At 36.2% G+C, this 25,789-nt stretch overlaps 2 long non-coding RNA genes across 17 annotated transcripts in view; one reads left to right on the top strand and one right to left on the bottom strand.

Annotated features, from left to right (window-relative positions):
- Positions 1 to 25,789, bottom strand: part of LOC144297973 (uncharacterized) — a 296,926-nt gene that overhangs the window by 210,851 nt on the left and 60,286 nt on the right. For 13 of the 14 annotated variants that reach the window (XR_013364924.1, XR_013364933.1, XR_013364926.1 and 10 more), the window contains one exon: positions 3,165 to 3,278. This is a non-coding gene — a long non-coding RNA (uncharacterized LOC144297973). Of the gene's footprint in view, positions 1 to 3,164; positions 3,279 to 7,268; positions 7,405 to 25,789 lie in introns of all 14 variants that reach the window. The other variant, XR_013364934.1, reaches the window with a different exon arrangement.
- LOC144297975 (uncharacterized) overlaps positions 1 to 25,789 on the top strand; it is a 207,614-nt gene that overhangs the window by 129,663 nt on the left and 52,162 nt on the right. For 2 of the 3 annotated variants that reach the window (XR_013364938.1, XR_013364940.1), the window contains exon 4: positions 7,644 to 7,834. This is a non-coding gene — a long non-coding RNA (uncharacterized LOC144297975). The remainder of the gene's footprint in view (positions 1 to 7,643; positions 7,835 to 25,789) is intronic. The other variant, XR_013364939.1, reaches the window with a different exon arrangement.

The following is a 25,789-nucleotide window of genomic DNA, read 5'->3' as shown; positions in this document are numbered from 1 at the left end:
AAGCTTCTGATACCAAACTTCAAGAGGTTTACATGCAAGTACAGATAGTACAGGAAAAAAAAAAGTTTGGGAAGAGCATAAATATTGGGAAAAAAAGAAAATCCCTGAAGACGGTAGCTGAAGCATTAAAGTGGGCAGTCCCCAAAAGCTTCCTGGGGGAAAGCCTACAACTGTCCAGAGTCTCTGGCAAAGCTCCCCCTGCTCCCTAAACCAGCAACATGAAAGAAGGTGTTTGTGAGAAGGCTGAAGCCTGTGAAGACAGTGACCTCCCTTCTGCCTTCCAGATGTCATGCCAGTTCCTCTTGCAGCGACATTTAACCCAGAAACACACAGTGAAGAGCACCTTTCCCAGCAGCTGCTCCGAACTTGGCAGGTGATACTGACAAGGAGGAGTTTGGCTTTATTGTTTTATTAGATTTTATGTTTAGTTTAAAATATTCAGACTGTCAGAAATCAGCAAACTTTTTCTGTATTGTATTCTGAAAATTTTAGGTTTGAGGGCCTTGATTTCAGTGGCTGTTCTTCCACCTCCTTCCTCATTCTTTTGGATAACTCCTTAAAAATACAAAACCCATTCTTTGTTCTTAGGCTATACAAAATCAGACTGCAGACCTTTGACCCAGGCCATAATTTTCCAACCTCTAATCTACATCTGGTGTCACTGTTGACACATTTAGATCTGCTCTGCATGGGTTTTTGTTGTTGTTGCTGTCGTTTTATTCTTTCTACTTAGAAAATTACATTTTTTCGTCTTTATTGATTCCAAATGAATCATATTTTAGCACACTGTCCTTCACGAGTTGGAAAGTTACACATTCTATTTCTGTTATTTTAGTTAGTGCCTTCAATTCATGTTTTAAAATGAGGTAGAATTCATGTATCATAAAATTCACTACTTAAAAGTGCACAAGTCACTTGTTTTTAGTATGTCCACAAGGCTGTATAATCATTGCAGTGTCTAATCCAGAATATTTTCATCACCCCCAAAAGAAATTTTGCCTCCACCAGCAGTCAGTCCCCATTCCTCTCCTCAGAGCCCCTGGAAACCACTAATCTAGTATCTGTCTCTATGGGTTTGCCTGTCCTGGACATTCCGTATAAATGGAATCATATAATTTGTAGTTTTCTGTATCTGGCTTGCTATATTGCTTGCAAGGTTCATCCATGTTGTAGCATGTAACTTTATTTCTTTTTATGGCTGAAAGATATTCCATTGTATAAATATACTACATTTTTCCATTCACCAGTTGATGGATTTTTGGGTTGTTTTCACCTTTTGGCTATTGTGAATAATGCCGCTGTTTAATATTGGTGTACGAGTTTTAGTGTGTACATATGTTTTCACATGTAGGAGTGAAACTACTGGGTTATATGGTTGGTAACCTTTAAAGGAACTGCCAGATTATTTTCCACAACCATAACATATGACATCCCCATAGGTAATGAGTGAGGTTTCCAAATCCTCCACATCTTAACTAACACTTGTTACTCTCTATATTTTTTATTATAGTTATCATAAAGGTTGTGGAATAGTATCCCATTTTAGTTTTGCATTGCATTTCCCTAATGACTAATGATGTAGAGTATCTTTTCAAGTATTTACTGGCTTTTTGTCTATCTCCTTTGGAGAAATGTATATTCAAGTCTTTTGCCTACTTTTTAATTGTACTATTTGTCTTTATATTGTTGAATTTGTATGTCTTCTTTATATATTCTGCATTCAAGATCCTTATCAGATATATGCTTCACAAATGTTTTCTCCCATTCTGTGGATTACTTCAATTTCTTGATAGTGTTTCTAGCATTCAAAAGATTTTAATTTTGATGAAGTCCAATTTATCTCTCTCTCTCTTTTTTTTTATTGTGCCATAGTCTGAATGTGTGTGTATGTGTGTGTGTGTGTGTGTGTTTTCCCAAACCCAAGTTCATTTGTTGAAATCCTAACCCCCAAAACTCATGGTTTTTAGATGGGCCTTTGGGAGGTGATATGGAGAATGAAGGCTAAACAGAATGTAGATAAAATTAAATTTCCTTATAACTTGCAGCCTATTGATACGTACTTGAGACAGTCAGAGTATGACATTCCTCCAGAACTCCTGACTGTCTCAATGTTAATGTCTTGCTAGAGGAAAAAACAACCTCAGCTTGACAATAGCTGGGCCTCCAAAATCCTGTAAGTCTTCTGTAACATATGAAAATCCTTTTGGGAGAAAAGTCCTTTTGGAACTGTCCTTTATCTCTACCCCTCCCAACTTAAAAGTATGTAATCAATCATTCCTCGCAATCCCAGGGCAGCTCTTTCTGCCCAGGGGTCCTGTCCCCGCATTTTAATAAAACCACCTTTTTTGCACCAAAAATGTCCCAAGAATTCTTTCTTGATCCTTCATTCCCAGAACCCATATCAAATCACATCAGGGGGTACTTAAATCATGAAGATGGAAACTTATGAATGGAATCTGTGCCTTATAAAAGAGTCTTAATGGAGATCCAGTCTTTTCCCATGTGAGAACACAGTGAAAAAGGATCCTGTATGAACCAGGAAGCAAACCTCCCCCAACCACCATACTGTATCTACCACCATCATGATCTTGGACTTACTAGTCTACTGAACTATGAGCTATAAATTTCTGTGGTTATAAACTACCCAATCTGTGTGGTATTTATGATAATAGCCCAAATAGACAGATAGATTGCTTGTGTTTGGAGAGTCATATAAGAAACCTTTGTCTAATCAAAGTCATAAATGCATACACTGTGGAGGCCAAGAAAATTAAGGCCATTCCACTTTAAGTTCAGCGTTAGCACAAGTACAGCCATCCCAGACCCCTGTGAATAAGAGCTGAAATTTATAGCATAACGCCCTAGAAAGCCCCATATTATTAGAATGAGAACAGCGCTCAATGCCCTTGAAAGCCCCATATCAGAATGTAAACAGAACTTGAGGAATTGCTCCACCCCTTCTGGAGGTCCCCTAGACCAGCCCTTAAAACTAAGCTGAAACCCACCTCGGGGTCCAAGTCCCTGCTCCGCTGTGTCGGGTACACTTGGACCCAAGCTCGAGCTTGTAAATAAACCCTCGTGTGTTTGCATCGGTGTCGGCTCCTCGGTGGTTTCTCGGATTCGCGATCTTGGGCACAACATACACCTATGTTTTATTTTCTTACCTACAAGTCTTTGATCCATTTTGAGTTAAGTTTTATATATGGTGTGAGTTAGGACTCCAAATTCATTCCTTACGTGTGGATATCCAGATGTTTCAGCATCATTTATCGAAAAGACTTAAAAAAAAAAAAAAAAAGAAAAGAAAAGACTTTAATTTCCCCATTGTATAATCTTGGCGCTATTGACAAAAATCAGTTGTCAATAGATAATAGTTTTATTTTTGGATTCTTAATTCTATTCCACTAATTTGTTTGTTTTTATACCAATACCACACATTTTTTCCTACTTATCAATGGATGTATTTTTTTTTTTTAGATTTAATCTTAGGTAAGTTTTTATTTACTAATTTATTTTAATACCAGTATAGTTAACATACAACATTATATTCACTTCAGGTGTACAATATAGTGATTCAACAATCCTATACATTACTTGATGTTCATCATGATAAGTGTATTCTTTAATCCCCATCTCCTATTTCACTCCTTCTTCCACCCACCCCCTCTCTGGTAACCATTAGTTTGTTCTCCATAGTTAAGAGTCTGTTTCTTGGTTTGTCTGTCTCTCCTTTTCCTTCTGCGCATTTGTTTTGTTTCTTAAATTCCATATATGAGTGAAATTATATGGTATTTGTCTTTCTCTGATTGATTTATTTCACTTAGCATTATACTCTCTAGCTACATCCAAGTCATTGCAAATGGCAAAATTTCATTCTTTTTAATGGTTGAATAGTATTAGTATTCAATTGTGCATATACACCACATCTTCTTTATCCATTCTTTTATCGATGGACACCTGGGCTGCTTCTGTATTTTGGCTATTATAAATGATGCTGCAATAAACATAGGGGTGGATGCATCCCTTTGAATTTGTGTTTTTATATGTTTTGAGCAAATACCCAGTAGTGTAATTGCTGGATTGTAGGATAGTTCTATTTTTAACTTTCTGAGGAAACTCCATGTTGTTTTCCATAGTGACTGTACCAATTTGCAATCCCATGAATAGTCCAAGAGTATTCCTTTTTCTCCACATCCTCACCAACACTTGTTTCTTTTTTCTTCCTTTTCTTTTCTTTTCTTTTCTTTTCTTTTCTTTTCTTTTCTTTTCTTTTCTTTCTTTCCTTTCTTTCTTCTTTCTTTCTTTTCTTTCTTTCTTTCTTTCTTTCTTTCTTTCTTTCTTTCTTTCTTTCTTTCTTTCTTCTTTCTTTCTTTCTTTCTTTCTTTCTTTCTTTCTTTCTTTCTTCTTTTTTTATTTTAGTCATTCTGACAGGTGTGAGGTGATAATATCTCATTGTTGCTTTGATTCACATTTTCCTGATGATGAGTGATGTTCAGCATCTTTTCATGTGTCTGTTGACCATCTAGATGTCTTCTTTGAAGAAATGTCTGTTCATATCTTCTGCCCACGTTTTAATTGGGATATTTGTTTTTTTAGCTGTTGATTACTGTAGCTTTATACTAAGTTTTGAAATCAAATGGATTGAGTCTTCTAACTCTGCTCTTTTTCAAGACACTTTTGACTATTTTGTGTCCCTTGTATTCTTATATGACTTTTGGTATTGGCTGTCCAATTCTGGGGAAAAATTCAGTGGAAACTTTGATGCATTAAATCTATATAGCTCAATTTGGGGGAGAATTACCATCTTAACAACATTAAATCTTCCAATCCATGAACACGGAAGACTTTCCACTTATTTATGTCTTTTTTAATTTCTTTCTGACGTGTGCACACAGCGTTGCATATGTGCATGGCCCTCTAGATTCCTAGAAATATGTCAAAGCTTTTCAGCATCCCTATGGGACCTGTCATTGCTCTGATTTTCCTTTTATGCCTTTTCTTTAGTCTATGGTTTACCCCAAATGTTATGCGTTGCCTCAGGCAGCCATGACATTAAAACATTTGCCTGTAAATGTTTCTGACAAATGCCCCCCAGGAGGGGCATTTAGCATGAGATGAGCATTGAATCAGGTTAGAAAAAGACAATCCTTTCAAGTGGGGTCTTTTATGGAACCATTAAACAAGTCAAATAATGGCAATTTTTGGGGAATGAAAATTTGAAAGGGCTATTGCTCTCTGTTCCATTCCCATTCATACTGAAAATGTGAGCATGTTTTTTCAAGGCTACTGTGAGTTGGAAAATGGGGAATGAGACTAGGGTGAGTTAAAACTCTATGAAACTCTTTTTTTTTTTTTTTTTATTGAGATTCAGCTGTTTTTCTTAAATGCTCCCTGGATTGCTGCAAGCCTTTGGCTAATGTCCAGAGTTCTGAAAAAAATATATTCTGACAATTTTGCCAGTTTCTCATTGATTTTATAGAGAGATAGAATTTTTGGAGGTCCTTATTCTGCTATTTTTATTGACATCAGTTGCCCTTAACTCACCTTAATTCTCAACATGGATTATTTTTTCTGAACAAAAATTCAAAGTAATAAAAGATTTTGTCTTCCCAATATTGTAGGAATCTTATAAGGCTTTAACTCATATTACCCTTTTGTCTTACATGGTATTGTGAACATGTTGTATATATTATTATATATAAAGCCATCCTCCTAAGATCTCTCCTTACTATCAAAGCAAGAGTTTTCTTTAGCTATTCTAGTTACATCTCATCCTTCTCGTATATCATATCTTCCTTTAAACAGCTTAATTCCTTTTTTATAAAGTTGAAACATATTCTGCAATTGTTTTAAAAAGAATACATAAAATAATTTTTTTGAGAAATTTACATGTCTAATATTTTAGTTCTACCTTGTTTTAATAATCATCAAATTTGTCATTATTATATGCTGTTTCTGATAACCTGGATTTCTTTTTTATTTACTTAGGAATGTGTTTGACCATGATTCTCTCTTCTACTCTCTTCTTTTCCTTTTATTTTCGGTTTCTTCTTTCCTAAGCATATCCTTTACTAGTTTATTGAAAGTGTGTGTATGATAAACCTAAAGTTTTTCTTCCAGAAAATTCTTAATTTTGCTCTCATAGTTTGATATCCTTTCATTTGCTTTATGTCTATGTGATGGTATTCTAATAATGGCGTTGCTTAGTTTAAGTATTTTTTTCATGTTCTTTTTTCATTAAAATTAAACATAGATGCGTTTAATTTTAATAGAAGTTGCTGATTGCTGACCCAAAAGCCTATAAAAATTACATTTCCACCTAGCCTGTTGGGGGGGGGGGGGTGACATGGACCAGAAATGAGCCATCCTACTTGAGGACAGCCTAGACCAACCTACACTGAAGCTATCCTTAGATACAGCTCAGCCTAGACTAGAAGAATCAGGTAGCTGGCAACAGACTCTTGAGCCAAGAAAATGCATAATGCATAAGCCACTGTTAAAAAAATAAGATAACAGGGGTGCCTTGGTGGCTCAGTTGGTTAAGCATTGGCCTTTGGCTCAGGTCATGGTCTCTGGGTCCTGGGATCAAGCTCCACATAAGGCTTCCTGCTCAGCAGGGAGTCTGCTTCTCTCTCTCTCAATTCCTCTCTCCTTCTGCCCCTCTCTACTACTTATTCTCTCTTTATCTCAAATAAATAAATAAAATCTTAAAAAAATAAGACAACAGACAGAAAATGAATCATTTATGCTAAGCCCCATGTTACCAAATCAAGACTTAATTACAGTTTCAGCACTCCCAAAAATGCTGTCTTAAACTAGTCAATCAGGAATTGCCTAAACAGCACTAGTTAGGTAATCTGCCTGATATACCCTTACCATTTCTTAAGTAAAATGACCTTGCCACAACCAGTCATCTTTTTTGTCTAGTATAACTTTCTTGTTTCTGCTTCTTTGTGCTTATAAAAGCCTTTCATTTTGTACAGCTCCTCTGAGTTCCTTTCTATCTGCTGGACTGGATGCGACCCAATTCATGAACTGTTGAATAAAGCCGATGAGATATTTAAGATTTACTGAGTTAATTTCTTTTAACATCACTAAGTTTTGAAGTTATTTTTTATGCAATGTCAAAATAATACATGTGGACTGTAGTAAAAAACATTTCAAAGCAAGATTGTAACCTAATATTTCAAACTAGAGAATGAGGCCACAGTTTGGCTATAAGTATGACTATAAGCATGGTTACCAGTGTTGAAGTACAGACTTTATACCTTTGCCCTTGAAGCTCAGCTTACAAGTCATGGGATAGAGAGGTGGACACTTAGGGAACAGGCTAAGACTGATTCCTCCAATTATCTAACTCTTCGCAGGTTTAATGGATACCTCTTCATTGTCAGGCATAGTGTCCTAAACATAGGAGAGGAGTAGTGGATCTTTAAAACTGGGATCAAAACTATCCAAGCATTTATTGCACATAACTACAGAAACTCAAAAGTAATCTAAATGATAAGTTTGAAGTAGGCATATTCATAGACACCCTTAATCGTTTCCATGACAATTCCACCTAAAAGATAAATATTTTACCTTTTACCCAAGTACTATCAAACTATTTCTCTCTAAGAATACTGAGCTCCTTTTTTTCAAAGCAGTTGGAGTCTTCATCCTTCTCTGGATCCATGGGGGCTGCTCTAGACTGATGAAGGTTTCCCCATCTGGATTTCCATCTTCATAAACCTGAGAGTGCCTCTGGTGTTGAGAGTGGCAGAAGGTGTTTGTTCCTTCTCTACCCTTATGGATAGATTGCCACATCCACCTGGGATTCTAGAAGATGTTTGTGGTAGGTAACTGTGGGCAATATATAAGTGAGTCTAACTGGACTAGTGCCTGACCTAGTGTCTGCTTATCATATATTACATATAACATATAAACATAAAATCAGCTTTGGTTAGGAAACTTTTATAATTATGGTTACAATAATATGCAGACTCAAAGGCTAAATAATATATGCATTTTTAGGTGAAGAAAACTGTCTCCCATGCTATAAAAGAAAATATCCCATCAATAACAATAAATATAAATAGCAAAGCTCAAGGTGTTCACATTGGAGAGCTACCATTACCTTAGATGCTTTCCCTTTTTTCTAGTAGAGGCTTTTTTCCCCCTTTCCTGCCAACTGTACTATTATAAAGTATATTTTATGCACTTAATTACATTTCCACCAACGTCATGTCTAATGTGTGAGCATGCCAAAAATCCATGAGAATATTCCCTTTCTTGTTGTCATGCCAAGTCAAGTATAAATTAATTTTTTGAGGATCTTGCAAATGTCTCATTTCACATGCTTTCTACCTAAACCTGCCTAATATAAATGTACACAAGTGGTAATTCTCTGTTGGGAGGTGGATTGAGCAAAGATGTCATTTTGGAAGAACTCTTAACTTTAAGTGATTCCCTTTAAAAGTATGCTACATATTACCTGCTCTGGTTAGCTCTCAAACAAATAGCCAGCAATTTCAAATGACTACTTTCCAAAGCAAATTACTCACACCTTCCTACTCATCAGAAAGTCTCAGCTGAACTAACATTTTAAAAGACTGTTCTCAATTCACAATTCTTATGGAACAAAATTGGATTTTTCTCCACCCCTCATTTTTGCTGTAACACTTTGGCTACCTTTACCACATGTCACTGTAATATGCTACCAAAAATAAAGTCTTAAGTTGGTGACATGAGATCAATTCTGGTATTCATCACTGTTATTCTCTAATGCTTCATCTATTACAAACCATGGAATGTTAAATAATCAAACTTTTTTTTTGCCTATCTTATTTTGGCAAGATGTTTTACTCTTTCAAGAAAAAAAATGAAAGCCATGTGTTTTGAATGGGTTCCATTGCAGCATGATTACTGCAATGAAGACATTTTATTGTGCTAATTTTCATTAAATAAAACCCTGTTGAAAGCCAGTAGTTTTCCAAAACCCATATGATTTATGACATGCTAATGTTTGTAGGAATACACTCTGTTTCAATTATATGGAGTAAGTAACGCCTTTCAGAACAACTCAGTAATAATATCACCTACGACAACTTTAATTTTAGACCTACAGCACGGGTGTGAGACCTAGGAACCTATCGACAAAATTGTCAGCTTCTGCACAAATTTAATCTTCATCACCTCTATGCTATGTTTAACATCAGATGGTTGTGCTTGCCAGAGACTCCAATAATATGCTTCCAGAAGGCAGGCACTTCATAAACATTAGAAACTGGGTTTTCTATAACTCAGACATTTTTTTAAACAGACAGAATGCACCTATAGGAAATGGGCTGGATATTTTAGATATTCTCCTCCTACATTCTTTCTCTTTGATTTACCTATTTCCCATGCACTTATTTTATCTCTTCCTGAAGACCCAGACTCTAAGTGCGAATACGTGAAGTGAAAACAATATATTTTTTTCATTAATTTTATGGGGAAAATGGTGTTTTCTATTCCAACCCAGAGATATGCATGAATTTATCAGAGATTAAAAAACAAATCAAATGACTAAAGAATCAAGTTTACATTATATTCAACTATGTGAAAGTACATAAGTAGTATGTACATGAAATTTAATGAAATAAAGATTTATTTTACTTTTCAAAATATGAAGCGAATAGTTCAAAATAATAGCAGTTGAAGGTAAGTTCCAGGGAGTCATTTTTTGGAAGGTTCATTCTTTCTGTACCATTATTTTCACTAATATTTGAACTTTGCTGAGGCTCATTATTTTCTCACATTCAAATTGAAATTTAAAATACAATTAAAACACAGAAGAATATCTGTAGTCAAATTAGATGCTAAACCTTTCATTGAAGGGCTCAAAATACATGGAAATAGGGCAGACACACAATAGCTTGAAGAGTTGTAGATGATATTTCTTTACTGCTTCCCCTTGGTGTTAGTATGCAAAGCAATGTAATATAAATAATTGTTGGTGTCATCTAAACATGACATATAATTCTAATTCATTCTATATGATATCCTCTGACTATTGTGTTAAGGGAGTGAGTGTGATTTTATCTGAAACTGTAATGTCCAATACCATTTTTAAAGACTCCTTAGGGTAAAAATTCATTACTGAGCAACCATTATTGAGGTAAGTCTGTGTTTAGAAAGAATGTGGTATCCTTGGCTGTTGCAGTCACGTAGGAAAAATGGTTCCTCTGGGGCAGCCTGGTGGCTCAGTGGTTTAGCACTGCCTTTGGCCCAGGGCTTGATCCTGGAGACCCGGGATCGAGTCCCACCTCAGGCTCCCTGTATGGAGCCTGCTTCTTCCTCTGCCTGTGTCTCTGCCTCTCTCTCTTTCTCTCTCTCATGAATAAATTTTTTAAAAAATTTAAAAAAAGGGTTCCTCTGCTTCTCTTCTCTTTTGATTGATACTATGCTCAGATGATGGATGCTTCAGGAAAACTGATAATGTAAAACATGTAGGAAACAACATTTTTTACCTAGATGGAGAAATTGGACATTCCATTAAGCATATGCAATATCCAGTAAGATCACTTTGTTCCTAAAATATGCTATTGCTATGAGAGGGCCATTAACTAGAACACTACATGAATGACAGACAATTCTTGGTTATGTGTAAAAAAAAAATGAAGAAAATTAATTCTAAAAATTTCTTCTCTTTACTGATCGAAAGTCAATCCTAAGAAATAGTGAATTTGTAATATGCTAATCAAATGAATAGATTAAAGATTCATTTTAAAATTTGGATGGTGAGGAGCACCTGGGTGGCTCAATTGCTTAAGCATCCAACTCTTGATTTTAGCTCAGATCATAATCTCAGTGTCGTGAGATCCAGCCCAGCGTCTGGCTCCATGCTGGGCATGGAGCCTGCTTAGATTCTCTCTCCCTCTGCCCCTCCCCTCTACTCTCTCCCTCTCTTTTTCAAAAGAAAAAAATGGATGGTGAACTGGAGCACATTTGATTAAAGTTAAAACAAAACACCAGGATTTCAGATTATTATTATTCTCTTACCATCCAGCAATCATGCTTCTTGATATTTATCAAAGGAGTTGAAAACATGTTCACACAACCATATTTGCACGGATGTAGAGCAGTTTTATTCCTAATTGCCAAAACTTGGAAGCACCTAAGATATCCTTCAGCAGATGAATGGATAAGTAAACTGTGATACATCCAGACAACGGAATATTATTCAGCACCAAAAGAAGAAACTACCAAACTCCAAACCCATACTCTTCCCTTTACAACCTCTTAATGATCTCTAGAAACAAGAGAACCTGGGACATTTATTCAGAGAAGATAATTGAGTGATATCTGAAAGAAATGTTACATTATATACGAAATATTATATATGAGGAGAGGAGAACTGAACTCAAATAATCCTGATTGATCCTCTGAAATCAAATGGCCAAATTTCTTAAAATTTCATTACATTATGCTTATTTAACTATAAACTTAGGCCAGTGGAAACATGAGTAGCTTTCAGCATTGCATTTGAAGCCAAATAAAACCCTCCGTGTCTCTCAAGCTCCTTAAAATTAACTGAATTAACTTTCCCAAAGAGAAAAATAATCAACAATTTAGAAACATCACATTTATGCATTCTAAGTACTAATAAAAAGGGGAGCATCAAGATAGTCCTAATAACTAAGTACTAATACCTAACCACTGTATCATTCTGACTTCATAATTAAAAGGATGTGTTTGAACCTGCTTCATGTGAGTCCTTGCTCTTAAAGCCCCTATACGCGTAATGGTTATCAAATGGGTGGCTGTTTATTTTGCAAGGGAAGGCCAACCCTACAGACGGGGTTGTTTAAGTATTTTAAATAAACATTCTCTGTAAACTCTAAAATGGTGCATTTACCATGACTTTCATAAAGGGCTCATTTACATTTATGTGGAAAAAAATAAATAGAACAAAGTATCATTTAAACGTGGTCTTCCCTCAAATTCAACCTCCAAGTTCAAGCCCTTGGTGCTCCCTTTCAGATCAGGTACTTTGTGGTCAGAGTATAAATTGAGCAGGGCTTGCTAAACCTACGGTCACATTACACAGGATTTCCAGAATGTGTTGGGAATCCCTTTGGATTTTAAGCACCCCCATGGGGGATTTTTTATATTTCCCATTTCTCACACTATACAGACTATTTGCAAACATTCCTCATGTTACAGGAAGATAATCATTTGTAGAAACAAGCAGTATAATTTTATCCGAAAAAGCCCTCTAAAGAGAAAGCAGGTTGCACCCACTTCTATAGGCTTCTGGGCTTCATACCCATTTGTTAGTATGTGATATTATTAATAGGTCCCTGAAATCCACCTTTTTTGGGCACTGAAATGCTCCTGGGAACAGAATACCATTGTGTGAAAATATCATTCTTTCTTTCAAATTGGAGGCCCTTTGTCTGTGTATACAAATTAAGGAGACATGAAATGGATTTTCTTCCTAGGTCCTGCCTATAGTGGTGACAAACTTTTCATTTTCTTTCTACATTGAACAGCGTTCAGCCTTTTCTAATAAGTTGTAGGAGTTATTCTTTACTTTGACTATGTAACATTTTATGACATACTAAAAAAAGTAATTTTTCATGGGACGCTCAATAAAATATAATCAATATTATGATTATATATTTTAAAATGCCATATATCATCATAATGTATAATAACTGGCATAACAAAGAAACTTTAGTTGGGTAAGAGTTTATGAGTTTACAAATATTTGGAAATAAAGAGAATTATCATTACTTTCCTAAGAGTACTCTTCTTGGGTTGAGGCTAACCAACAGTGAACAACTAGTTGAAAAGTGAAAAACTCCATTAACGGATGATTTTGCCTTTGCAATATTAATTATCTATGCTTTTAAAAAAGATTTATTTGTTTATTTGAGAAACAGAGCAGGGGGGAGAAATTGAGGGAAAGGTAGAGAAAAATCTTTAAGCAGATTCCAGGTGAGCCTGATGTGGGGGACCACCCTGAGATCCCACAACCCTGAAATCAGGACCTGAGATCAAAATCTAAGCTGAAACCAAGAGTTGGATGCTTAACCAATTATGTCATCCAGGTGCCCTAATTAACTATGCTTTTTAAACTCAGCTGAATAATTGCTTCTATGATAGGTGGGCATTGACAAAAAACAGGATGTCCACAGGGAAAGTGCTGAGCAGTGATTAGTTCAAACTTTGCCTTAAAAAGTTAATTTTGAGAGAGTTTTATATTTATAGAAAAAATTGTAAAAATAATACTGAGTTCACATATTCTCTTTTTCATTTAGTCTTTTTCTAACTTGACATCTTGTGTTAACCAGGGTACAACTAGGAAATTAACATCAGTGTAATACTAATAAATAAATACAATATTTTATTTGAATTTCAATAGTGCTTCCATTAATGTACTTTTCCTGGCCCAGGATCCCACATTGCATTTAGTTTTATGTCTCTGTAGTCTCTTCTTTCTGTGATAATTCTTTAATCTTTCCTTGTCCTTCATGACCTTTAGGCATTTGAAAGAGTAATTATCAGATATTTTGTAGGATGACTTTCAATTAATTTTTATTTGATGTGTTCTTATGATTAGATTGAACTCATGCATGTGGTTGAAATGTCTCAATACTAATGATATTAGCCCTGATTACTTGATCATTTTTCTTTTTTTTAAAGATTTTATTTATTTATTCATAGAGACACAGAGAGAGAGAGAGAGAGAGAGAGAGAGAGAGAGAGGCAGAGACACAGGCAGAGGGAGAAGCAGGCTCCATGCAGGGAGCCCAACGTGGGACTCGATCCAGGGTCTCCAGGATCAAACCCCAGGCTGCAGGCAGCGCTAAACTGCTGCGCCACGGGGGCTGCCCTCATTTTTCTGTACATTTATGTTTTTCTCTTTATAATGAATATATATCTAAGGAGATACTTTAAGACTATTATCAATATATTGTTTCTTAAATATTCTGTTTCTTTGTGCCCACTAATTTTAGTAGTTCTTGGTGGATGTTGCCTACAACAATTTTGATCTTGGTATGCACCATTTCTTTTTCTATTGGGTTGTATTGTGTATTAGCTAATGAGCCTTATACGTTGATCTGAGTCTGAAGCATAACTCTTCTTCTGTCAGATTATGACATGGTGAGTTGAATATTAGAAATGCTTGCTCAAAATTATTGAATATCATATTCCTACCTTAGGTTCAACTGAAATAAAAACACAGCCATCTAACATAATTACCTGCTACACAGGCAGTTGATCATACAGCTATCAGGTATCTTTAAAATTAAGATATTTCCCCTTAATCTCTATTCTAGAAATTGGATAACTAAAGTTTTCAACTAGGTTGAACATGCAACTTTTTTGTATTTATCATATCCTTTTAACAATAAACATTTAAAACAGATCTATTCAGGGCACTTCAGGTAATAGAGAAAGTGAAGATAGCTAGGAAATATACTTTATCTAATTAAATGGAGAGTTTTGCATTGTTCAGTACAGTAGCCACTAATTACTAGCAGCTATTGAAATATGGCTGATCAAATTGAGATATGCTATAAATATAAAATACAAACCAGATTTTTAAAACTTAGCATGAGGCAAGGAATACAAAACACGTTCATTAATTTCTATGTCTATTATATGCTGAAATGATATTTTTATATGCTGAGTTAAATGAAATATATTTTTAAAATTAGTTTTATTTTTAAATTTATCTTTTTTTAATTTATTTTTTATTGGTGTTCAATTTACCAACATACAGAATAACCCCCAGTGCCCGTCACCCATTCACTCCCACCCCCCGGCCTCCTCCCCTTCCACCACCCCTAGTTCGTTTCCCAGAGTTAGCAGTCTTTACGTTCTGTCTCCCTTTCTGATATTTCCCACACATTTCTTCTCCCTTCCCTTATATTCCCTTTCGCTATTATTTATATTCCCCAAATGAATGAGAACATATAATGTTTGTCCTTCTCCGATTGACTTATTTCACTCAGCATAATACCCTCCAGTTCCATCCACGTTGAAACAAATGGTGGGAATTTGTCATTTCTAATGGCTGAGTAATATTCCATTGTATACATAAACCACATCTTCTTTATCCACTTATCTTTCAATGGACACCGAGGCTCCTTCCACAGCTTGGCTATTGTGGCCATTGCTGCTATAAACATCGGGGTGCAGGTGTCCCTGCGTTTCATTGCATCTGTATCTTTGGGGTAAATCCCCAACAGTGCAATTGCTGGGTCGTAGGGCAGGTCTATTTTTAACTCTTTGAGGAACCTCCACACAGTTTTCCAGAGTGGCTGCACCAGTTCACATTCCCACCAACAGTGCAAGAGGGTTCCCTTTTCTCCGCATCCTCTCCAACATTTGTGGTTTCCTGCCTTGTTAATTTTCCCCATTCTCACTGGTGTGAGGTGGTATCTCATTGTGGTTTTGATTTGTATTTCCCTGATGGCAAGTGATGCAGAGCATTTTCTCATGTGCATGTTGGCCATGTCTATGTCTTCCTCTGTGAGATTTCTGTTCATGTCTTTTGCCCATTTCATGATTGGATTGTTTCTTTGCTGTTAAGTTTAATAAATTCTTTATAGATCTTGGAAACTAGCCCTTTATCTGATATGTCATTTGCAAATATCTTCTCCCATTCTGTAGGTTGTCTTTTAGTTTTGTTGACTGTATCCTTTGCTGTGCAAAAGCTTCTTATCTTGATGAAGTCCCAATAGTTCATTTTTGCTTTTGTTTCTTTTGCCTTCGTGGATGTATCTTGCAAGAAGTTACTGTGGCCGAGTTCAAAAAGGGTGTATTCTTCTCTAGGATTTTGATGGAATCTTGTCTCACATTTAGATCTGTTAAAGCATTTAAAATTACATGTATAGCTTACATTATATTTCTATTAGACAATGCTTGATTTGAACTTTACATGACATTCTCTTAGCTCCTTGAAATATTGGGAAATGAAGTCCAAAGGTCCTGGGCACTATAGTTAGGAGATCTGGGTTCAAAATCAGACATAACTATGGTAATTGAAAAGTTACTTAATCAAAAAAAAAAAAAAAGAAAAGTTACTTAATCTCTTTAAGGTTCCCATTCCTCATCAACAAAATGAAAACAGGAATATATAGATCATATGGTTTTTTTGAGGATTAAATAAAGACAATTTATGTACATACTGTAGAACCACATTTGACACACACAACATATTCAGTAAATGGCCACTAGAAGTATTATTACACACTGACTAATCGAAAAGAATTTCAGAACTTTGAACTGATGACCAAGGACAGATAATGCATACTCTATTTCCTTACTGTTTAACCCTTTAGGAAAATTATAGCTCATAGCCTACTAAAGAGTCTATTCAAAGAGTGACATAAATCCATCTTTGAAATTATTTTAATTTTCTCTTTTAATTATACCTATCATGTTTTCTACCAAAATCTGCTTGATATTCAGCAGATATTTTCTTGAGCAAATTAAATGCCAAGCAGGATGAGGCTCCTAAGGATATAAAACTTAACTTAAAAGAAGAATTCCCTGTTTTCCTGTAGCTCACACTGTTGTTGGGGAGCACAGATAATAAATAAATTAATAAATGTCAGGTACTGATATATGTGAGAAATTATAAGGCTCTATCCGCTGGAAGATTTAATTTAATAATAGTACTAAAAATGGTTACTTACACTAAAGGGATCCAACAGGATGGCACAAACCAGAGAGGGAAAAACAAATGTGATGATGGGAGGCAGGAAGAAGTTTTCTTTGAAGGAGGAATAGTAAGAAAGCCAGTGTTCCTGAAGCAGAATGGCCAAAGGAAACGAGCAATAGATAAAGTTTGAGAGGCAATTATAGACCAAATGTGAGCATGTATATGACGTGATAAAGACTTTTTATTCTTGCATATAGTACTTGATTACTCATCCAGCAATTTCTACTAGTAGTATTCAGAGGATTTTAGGCCCATGGATCCAATTCATCTAGATATGATCTGATTTACTTACTGAAAAGATTTATCTGAACGCTTTGTGAGAATAGAAGAAGCTGGTCAGAAATACAATTGTGGGGATTATTTATATGGTTCTAATCATTAGTATCTGAGAGGAAGAGAGAAATGGTGGGATTTGAGATTTGCTTTGAAGATAGAACAGGCAGGACTTACTTTTCAATTTCACATGGGTTGTAGAGAAAGTGAGGAATCAAGATGGTCTTCTTTGACCTAGGAAACTAGAAGAATAGTCCCTATCTGGTAGCATAGAGAAATTAGGGAGACTTGTCTTGGGTGGGTAGGTGAACAAGATTTCTACTTGGGCATCTTATTTTTGATATCTCATTAGACATCCAGGTAAAGAAGATAAATAGAAAGGTGTCCAGGTTAGAGACACAAGTTTGAGCATTCTAAATGTCTAATTAGAATATATGGCCATAAGACATGGATTAATAACATTGAAGAGAAGTGCCATAAGAGTGAGCCCTGGAGAACTCCAACATTTAGAGATCTGGGAGAGGATGACAATTCAGCTCTGGGAAATAAGGAGTGACCATTGAGGAAAGAAGGAAAATAAGAGAGTATGGTGTGCTGATAGTGTTTAAAGAAGATGAGTGAACAACTGGAGTAATCTATACTGAGAATTCAAGTAAATTTAGACTGAAATCAATCATTGAATTTGGCAACATTTATCTTGTTGAGTAATTTTGACAAAGGAAATTTCAGAGGAATGAAAGAAGCCTGTGGTATTCCTAACATTGAGCTGGATTCCTGGAGAATGTCCTCGGGAGATTATAGCCAACTGGGGAGAGATGAAATCTGGCATAAGGAAGAATGTATAGAATCCTGTGAAAGCACAAAGGTGAGGTGACTTGGTATCAATCAACAATTGGAATTAAAATCTCATAAGAGGATTTTTGAGATTAGAAAATATACCTATAGTTACTGTGTTTTAATAAATATCCATTTGCTAAAATTTAAATATGAAATGTAGTTTTCTTAAGCCCATAATTAAAACATATATTTTTGTTCTTAAGAAAACAATTACATTCAGGGGTGCCCTGGGTGGCTCAGTTGGGTAAGTGTTGGACTCATGATTTTGGGTCAGGTCATAAGATCCAGCTCCTACTCAGGCTCCACACTCAGAAGGGAGTCTTCTTGAGATTCTCTCTCCCTCTCCTTCTACCCCTCCCCCTGCTCACATGCTTTCTCAAATTAATTAATTAATAGAAAATAATTATTTTCACTAGTTCAGTCAATTCATTTATCCTATTAAATAGCCTGAAAATGTGTAGCAATATTTACCTAATAATATATTTCAGACATTTCAAACCATTTTTGAGCATTTCAAACATTTCAGACATTTCAGACCAAATTACAAATATAATTTATATTACTTTCTCAAATGTTAAAAACATAACAGTAAAGTCAAAGAAGGAAAACCATCCAAAGCACTTAACTAAGACTTGTATGTGTAATAAATTTAGAAATTTAGAAATGTCAATTGATAGGCTCTTCAACTGCTTTTAAACATCTTAAAACAAATGAAGCATATACAAAGTAGCAAAATGTTGGTAAACCTTACTGAAATTGTATAAAAGCACAGCTTATACAAAACCATAAATATTATGATACATAAATCTGGATGTACCAATATAGACAGAGTGTTACCTATCAATGTTATTGGAAACTTTATATTCTTTTTTTCTAGCATCCCTCATATTATTTGCCCCCTTTTAAATACCATTAGGTATTCTGTGACTTCACTGAATTTGTACATCAGTTGTAGGAATTTTTTGGTGAGGTCTTTGGGTTTTCTATATGGAGTTTCATGGCATTGGCAAATAATGAACGTTTGACATCTTCCTTGCTGATTTGGATGCCTTTTATTTCTTTTTGTTTTCTGATTGCTGTGGCTAGGACTTCTGATACTATGATAGATAACAATGGTGAGTGTGAATGTTCATGACTTGTTTCTGACTGTAGAGGAAAAGCTTTCAGTTTTCTGCCATTGAAAATGATACTAGCTCTGGGTTTTTCGTATATGACCTTCATTATGTTGCATTTTTGTTCCCTCTGAAACTTCCTTGTTGAGGGTTTTTATCATGAATGGATGTTATACTTTGCCAAATGCTTTTTTTTGTATCTAATGAGATGATCACATTTTTTTCTTTTATTAATGTAGTGTATCATGTTGATTGATTTGTGAATATTGAATCACTCTTACAAAAATCAACAACATGAAAAACAACAGGTGTTGGTGAGGATGTAGAGAAAGCAGAGCCCTCTTGCACTGTTGGTGGGAATGCAAACTTGTGTAGCCAATCTAGAAAACAATATGGAGGTTCCTCTAAAAGCTTAAGATAGAACTACCCTATGATCCAGCAGTTGCACTGCTAGGCATTTACCCAAAGAATACACAAATTATAATTCAAGGGAATACATGCACCCTGATGATTATAACATAATTATCTATAATAGCCAAATTATGGAAACAGCCCTGATATCCATCAACTAATGAATGGATAAAGAAAGATGTGAGATATATACACTATGGAATATTGCTAAGCCATCAAAAAGAATGAAATCTTGTCATTTGCAACAACGTGGATGGAGTTAGAGAGTATAATGCTAAGAGAAATAAGTCAGAGAAAGGCAAATACCATATGATTTCACTTATATGTGGAATTTAAGGAATAAATGAGCAAAGGGGAAAAGAGAGAGGTGAACCAAGAAATATCTTTAAAAATTTTATTTATTTATTTATTTATTAGAGACACACACAGAGAGAGAGAGAGACATAAGCTCTGTGTGTCTTGCCTCTCTCTGTGTGTGTCTCTCATGAATAAACAAATAAATTTAAAAAAATTGAGAGACAGAGAGAGAGAGAGAGAGAGAGGCAGAGATACAGGCAGAGGGAGAAGCAGGCTCCTTGCAAGGAGCCTGATGCAGGACTCAATCCTAGATCCCAGGATCACACCCTGAGCCAAAGGCAGACACCCAACTGCTGAGCCACCCAGGCATCCCAAGAGTTGGATTCTTAACTGACTGAGCCACCCAGGCACTCTAAGTCTCTCTGTAATTCAAGTGAACCCCTTTTATTTTTATTTCCTTTCTTTTGTTATCAATTGTCATCAAATATCTTATTGGACATCTTTCTGTAATTCCTTATTGACATCAATTGTAAGAGTTGAAAGAATTAGGATTGCTTGCCTCTAAAAAGCTTTGAACTCTTATTCTAGAAACAATTGCACCATGAAAACATTCATGCTTTTAGGCTCATAGAAAACATGCTTTCCAACTCTTTGGCTGAATTGACTTTCACCCAATAGGGTAACAAAGAATTTGTGCATAAAGTAACACTGAAATAATAGAAACAGCAAGGAGTTTCTTTTTTTAAAATTTTTATTTATTTATTTTATTCACGAGAGACACAGAGAGAGAGAGAGAGGCAGAGACACAGACAGAAGGAGAAGCAGGCTCCACGCAGAGAGCCCGATGCAGGCCTCTATCCCGGGGACTCCAATATCACGCCCTGGGCTGAAGGCAGGCGCTAAACTGCAGAGCCACCCAGGGATCCCCAAGGAGTTTCTTTCCAAGATGTATTTTATTTGAAACAATGCTTCCAATTAGTAAAAAGAAACACTCTATAGGTGGTTAAAGATGCTTTAGCAATTTGTATCACATCATAAAAGAGCCAAAAGGAAAAAGAGAATTAATTTTATCCTGTCATAGGACTACAGAGAAAGAGGTTCCTAGAGGTTCAAGAGGGAAAGAGGCATGTGAAATGCCAATTATTTTTGTTCCTTTCCATAACTTAGGCTTCATTCTACATGAGATACATGAATATTGATGCAGCTTTGTGCATCCTCAATGATTTTGCCTTAATATGTCATCAGCCTAAACAGCTTGGGGAAGAAGCAGGGCAAAACTAGTCTGAGGAAGTAGCATCTTTGTAAAATTAAAAAAAAAAATCACTCACAATTGACACGATTGAAGAATGCAAAATTTTAGCAATAAAACAAAAGCCCAATCATATTTTTAAAATATTTGAACACATCATTTGATAATTTTTTAGATTCTTTTTTTTTAAAGATTTTATTTATTCATTCATGAGAGATACGGAGAGAATGAGAGAGAGAGACAGGCAGAGACAGGCAGAGGGAGAAGCAGGCTCCAAGTAGGGAGCCTGACGTGGGACTCGATCCCGGGTCTCCAAGATCAAGTCCTGGGCCGAAGGAGTGCTAAACTGCTGAGCCACCTGGGCTGCCCTCATTTGACAATTTAAGTGAACCTGATGAACGTTCTATCTTTTTAAAAATTCAGTAGAAATTAATTATATGGAAAATGAAAAAAAAAAAGAGTGACTTTTTAAATATTTGACTGCTGATAAATTTTAAGCCTCACACCACTCTTTTCCCCTTATCTCCCATGTTTGGGGAAGCTAAAAAAATCTGGATATCCCTTCTTTTGGCACCAGTGGGAGATTTAGTGTACACAAACCCTAGCTACACATTAGAAACCTCACCTTGACCCCACCCACTAGCACCATAAAAACTCCACCAGCCTTTCCTTGCTTTTTCAAGCCATGTTTGGACTGCTTGAGAGGCCCATTCTGTATCTCCCCAAAATAATCATTACATAAGCAGTAAACATTTTCATACCTCTTGCTATTGTGGTAGTATTAGTCTCAGCATGTGAACCAAATTTTGCATGGAGGTCCATTCTGTTTACATAGAATGACTGTAGTAGAAAGCACACTTGTCAGAGAGATTTTTATGGCTATAGAAGTTGGGCTCTAACAAAATGAAACAATTATAAACTACTCAATGAAATTGCTTAATGGAAACCATAGGATATATTGGGAATCTGCATTGAGAGATATCCCTTTTTAAAGAATCCTTTTCTTAAAAATAGATTAATAATTATGGGTATACAACAAGGATCATTGGCCAACTAAAAGCTGATTATCTATTTCAGGACCCCTGGGTGGCTCAGTTGGTTACATGCCCAACTCTTGGTTTCAGCTCAGGTCACGACCTCAGGATCGTGGGATGGCACCCTGCATCAGGCTCCCTGCTCAGTGCAGAGTCTGCTTGAGATTCTCTCCCTTTCCCTCTCACTCCCCCTTTGCTCCTTTCCCTGCTCATGCACATGTGCACAAGCATCTCTTTCTCTCTAAAATATATAAATAAAATATTTAAAAAACTAATCGTCTATTTCAGAGCTTCTTATAACTAATGAACATTCTATATTTGCTTACAGCTGTATTTAGTCTATAGAGATTACAGGATATAACACAGGGTATATATTTATATATTTGAAACTTATGAAATCTTGCATCTGCCTTGGTCTTTCTTAAAACACCATTACTGAAAAATCTTGAGTGATGATGATTAGAAGCCTTGAATCTTCTGCAATGTATTTATAATGTGTTAATCCTGTTTCAGGTCTTGTTTTTATACCTAGAATAAAATTTCCTCCTTAGTTAAACCATGGTCCAGTCTTCCACAAACTATAAATTCCAAGTCTAAAGGAAACACAGACTGAGATCTAGAAAGAAGTGTAATCTCTTCTTTTTATAGATGAGCCTCAAATACACTAAATCGCCTGCCCCATTTCACACAGCTAGTTAGTAGTAGAGCTGAGACTGGTATCGGGTTTCTTCAGGGCTATTTGTCTCCTCTACAACCATTCCTCTACTTCATGGCCAACATTTTCACACTCGGCCTTCATGCCTCTCAGTGAATAGATGACAGAAGGTGAACTGCTCATCTTGTCCTCACATATCTCAACACAGACACAAACACTGAGCTCTCAGTATAGCTTTTAAGGGCTGAGAGACTGCATTCATTTTCTCTGACTGAAGATGTAAGTAGCCATTTGCCACATGCATAGCTGGGGTTGTGGATGCTGATTGTGAACATAAAAAAGAGTGAAGTCTACAAAAGTACCTCTGTGTCTAGGAGTAAGCCAAGTCTAGTTGAACCTTTCCATTCTCTGTCAGATAAATTAAATCTGAGCTATTAAATATATGGCCACTTGTGCAGAAGTCCAAATACAAAAACCTCCAGGTCTTATAAATACTGTTTTTTGATGATCATTTTGATGGCAACATGCTACACTATGAGAAGCCACCTTTTATCCCCTTAAAAATAAAAATTTTAAAATCCACATCTTCACTGAAAAATCAAAGGACTTTCGGTTCACTACCAATGATATTAGTTTCTGTTAATGGCTAATTGTATTTATTTTGGCCATAATAAATAGAGACACTAAAGCAATAATACAGATAATAAGATAACATGACAAGTATAGTACTAACCTCTTCATGTCTATCATTATTTATTATTCCATTTCTCTCTTCCTAATTAATCTCCTTATGAAGAACCCATTATTCCACTAATTTTATTATACAATTATGATATTCTGAGTCCCACAGAAGTTACAGTTTATGTAGAATCTGGATACAGAACCAAGAAGACTGGCTGTGGATCTCAAGCTCCATATCTGTGGATTCTCTCTGCCTGCTTAACACCCTGCCAGTCTTGTTTACTGTTTTAATAACAAGATCTCTCATCATACCCAACACGAAATAGAGGCTCAGTAGCTTTGTGTTACATGAAAAGATGAAGGAACAGCTATCATTGGTTTTCTGCCTAAACTTAAAATCAAGCCAAACCTCATTTTGTAGGCAGATGTTATTTGGAGCAATGTGAGAATCTGGTGTTTGTTAATGTACCTGAGAAAGACAATACAAGTACTTGGATGAGGAAGATGGTGTAATGTAACTCACCCTGAATCCAGTGGGAACTGAGCAACAAACCATGGGCATAGCGTGGCTGTTGAGAAGTTTGCATAGTTCCAAGACAATGTGTTAAAAACACCCCCCATTTAGTTGTTTTAGTAAGAATTCTCTCCTGCTACATCCACACCACAGGATATTTAAAAAAGCACCCTCCACAGCGCTAGGGTGGCTCAGTCAGTTAAGGATCAGACTCTTGATTTTGGCTCAGGTCATGATCTCAGGGTCATGGGACTGAGCCCCAAGTCAGCCTCTGGACTGATTGTAGAGCATGTTTAATATTCTCTCCCTCCCACCCCTGCTTGCACAGGCTCTCTTCTCTCTCTCTCTCAAAAACAAAAAAACAAAAAAACAAAAACAAACAAAAAAAAAAACACCTCTCTCCGTGACTATCATAAATAAATAAAAAAGTTAAAAAAAAAAAATGGGGATCCCTGGGTGGCGCAGCGGTTTGGCGCCTGCCTTTGGCCCAGGGCGCGATCCTGGAGACCGGGTATCGAATCCCACATCGGGCTCCCGGTGCATGGAGCCTGCTTCTCCCTCTGCCTATGTCTCTGCCCCCCCCCCCCTCTCTCTCTCTCTCTCTCTCTCTGTGACTATCATAAATAAATAAAAAAGTTTAAAAAAAAAGGCAGTCTCTTTTGTTTTGCCCTACTACCGATGCTAGTGTTTTTTTTTTTTTTTTAAGATTTTATTTATTCATGAGAGACAGAGAGAAGGGAGAGAGATAGACAGAGGGAGAAGCAGCCTCCCTGCAGGGAACCCCATGAGGGACTTGATCTCAGAACACCTGACTGTGCCCTGAGCCAAGGCAGACGCTCAACCACTGAGCTGCCCAGGTGTCCCTATTGATGCTGTTTTAACATGAAAATGCAATTAACTTATACTGCTCCTATGAAGGGATCACACTTCTAGGAGTTTAAACAAACTGATAAATTTGTTGATTAGGAAAGAGAATTCATCAGCTTTCTCTGTATATTTTTATTCAGTATAATACACACGGAGAACTGTGTTGTTGTATTTGTCTACTGGCTAATGGGAAAGAGAAGGATGGTGGCCAGCTATTCTCCATTATCTCTGGTGCTAAGAGGGAAGAAGCTTTAGCTCTAATACAAAACTATTAAGTTCATTACAAGGAAACTTAACTGTTCCATGGGGTTTTTAAGCCTTTGGAATGGATTGGTGAGGGGTGCCTTGGATGGCTTAGATAAGTATCTGCCTTTGGCTCAGGTCATGATCCCGAAGTCCTGGGATCAAGCCCCATGTAGGGCTCCCTGGTCAACATGGAGTCTGTTTCTCCCTCTGCCCCTCCTCTCATCTCTCTTTCTCTCTCAAGTAAATAAATAAAATCCTAAAAAAAAAAAAAAAAAAAAAGGAAATGGATTGATGAGGGGTGTGGAGTTTTTTGCCAAGTAGGGAAAATGTCCTTTTTTTTTTTTTTTTTTTTTTTTTTTTTGCTGAAATATCACACAAGAGTTATCTGTTTTCTAGTGCAACCATCTTCTGCTTCCCTTGCTCTGCTCCCACCATCTTCTTTATCAACCAGTAATTCTCAAGTGATGCACAGAGAAAAATGAAATCCCTTAGGGAGCTTTTAAAAATCCCAAGGTCTAGACCATTTCCCAAACCATTTAAACCAGAAATTTTAGGGATGAGAGCCAGTTATTAGTACTTTGTGTAGTTCCCCTGGTGATTCTATGCTAAACCCTAACTATGGGAAGCTGCTTAAGGGGAATTTCTCCTAAACTTTGATGACTGAAAATTGTGATAAAGGACATTTTCACTGAGCCATGTAGGACCCTAAGTAACCCTGTGAGAGCTTCTAAGCCTATAGGAGAAAGTAACAAGAGAAACTACTTAAAAAGAGTTAATTATGATCAGTGTAAAAACATACTGGGAGCAAACTGTCCAAGGTCTGGACCCCCATAAGAAATTTGGGCTAATGTAAGTGGACTTCCTAAAACACAGTGGATTGGGACTCCGCAGCCATCCAGCCCCAAGCTCCA

The sequence above is a fragment of the Canis aureus genome, chromosome 26, assembly GCF_053574225.1.
Source record: "Canis aureus isolate CA01 chromosome 26, VMU_Caureus_v.1.0, whole genome shotgun sequence".
Taxonomy (NCBI): Eukaryota; Metazoa; Chordata; class Mammalia; order Carnivora; family Canidae; genus Canis; species Canis aureus.
The sequence above is the reverse complement of the archived record's forward strand: the minus strand, read 5'-3'. Positions and strand labels throughout refer to the sequence as shown.